Source organism: Penaeus monodon, chromosome 19 (assembly GCF_015228065.2).
Source record: "Penaeus monodon isolate SGIC_2016 chromosome 19, NSTDA_Pmon_1, whole genome shotgun sequence".
In the NCBI taxonomy this organism is placed as follows: Eukaryota; Metazoa; Arthropoda; class Malacostraca; order Decapoda; family Penaeidae; genus Penaeus; species Penaeus monodon.
In genome coordinates, this window is record NC_051404.1 from 40,815,074 (window position 1) to 40,815,290 (window position 217).

Below are 217 nucleotides of genomic sequence, written 5' to 3' on the forward strand. Positions count from 1 at the left end.
GCTTAGAATACAAGTCAATTTCTTAAAATAATCTTGGTTATTTTAATTTATATTACTTCCCAAATCATTAACTGTATTATTACAAATACAATTAATATATTTCATAAAAAAACACTTGACTTTACGAATAACTAACAGTAATGGAAGAAAATGGGTTATGGGTGGACTTTCAAACTGGATACTGGGACATCCATGACCTATTCATGACATATCCATG